Source organism: Chrysemys picta, unplaced genomic scaffold, assembly GCF_011386835.1.
Source record: "Chrysemys picta bellii isolate R12L10 unplaced genomic scaffold, ASM1138683v2 scaf2149, whole genome shotgun sequence".
NCBI classification, from domain to species: domain Eukaryota; kingdom Metazoa; phylum Chordata; order Testudines; family Emydidae; genus Chrysemys; species Chrysemys picta.
The window spans coordinates 8,634-9,787 of NW_027054853.1; the positions used below are offsets into that span (position 1 = coordinate 8,634).

The 1,154-nt window shown below is 51.6% G+C and overlaps 1 pseudogene; it reads left to right on the forward strand.

The window, feature by feature from the left end:
- The first annotated feature begins 267 nt into the window (after positions 1-267).
- On the forward strand, positions 268-1,078 carry LOC135980191 (olfactory receptor 51L1-like; annotated as a pseudogene).
- Positions 1,079-1,154: the final 76 nt, after the last annotated feature.

Consider the following 1,154-nt stretch of genomic DNA (forward strand, 5'->3'; position numbering starts at 1 on the left):
GATACACACAAAGAGGGCTGGCAGGCAGTCTTAATTCTGTCATGCCCTAACTTTTAAGTGCTTGACTTTGTAACCTTAATAATGTTCTTTTAATGTAGTATTTTGGTAGATGACCTACAAATGGATAATGCTGCTGTTATTACAGTTGTTGTTTGGACCTACAGAGGACACTGAATGCATGTGACATCAGCGATGAGTCAGACTGGCTTCAGCCACTTGGCCTTAACCCTCACAGGAATTCCAGGGCTGCAGCATGTCTATTATTGGATGGCTTTCCCTCTGGGCTCAGTGAACCTCATCATGCTCTCTGTCATATGGCTGGACCACAGTCTCCTCATCCCAATGTTCTATTTCCTTTCGACGCTGGCATTGGCAGACTTGGGCTTATCTGTCTTCACCTTGCCCACCATGCTGAGCATCTTCTGATTGGATTCCAGCTCCATCCATTTCAATGCCTGCGTTATCCAGATGTATTTCATCCAGCCTTCTCCACCGCGGAGTCTGGGGTCCTGGGTCGCCATGGCGTTTGACGGCTTTGTGGCCATATGCAACCCTCCGAGATATGCTCTTGACAAATGCCAGGAGCACAAAGGCAGGGGCGGCGATTCTATTGCGGGCAGTCTGTGTGATGCTGCCAGTTGTCTTCCTCATTAAAAGGCTTCCCTTCTGCCTGCACTCGGATGTGCGGAGGTTGGCCCATGGGGACAAAACAGGTCAACAGGTCAACTTGTACGGTCTGACTGCCATGGTACTGACCAAGGGATTGGATTCCATGTCCATCCACCCATCATATGTCATGATCCTGAAGGCCGTCCTGAGCACTGCCTTTTGGGAAGAGCACGTCAAGGCATTCAGCACCTGCATCTCTCACACCTGCTGCACCATCTACAGTCCACTCATTGGGTTGTCCGTCCTACACAGGTTTGGGAGGCACCTGTCCCACCTCACGCACACGCTCCTGGCTGATGCCTACCTGCTAGTGCCCCTCTTCCCCACCGCGTCCTGAACCCCATCATCGACAGCTTGAAAACCAAGCAGATCCGTCGGAGGATTCTGGGAATTATTCATCGGAGAAGAGTCCAATCAGCAAACCCCTTCTAGTGGGGTGTGGCTCCCCGGATCAGCTGCCTCGTGCCCCACAGAGATCCAGGGAA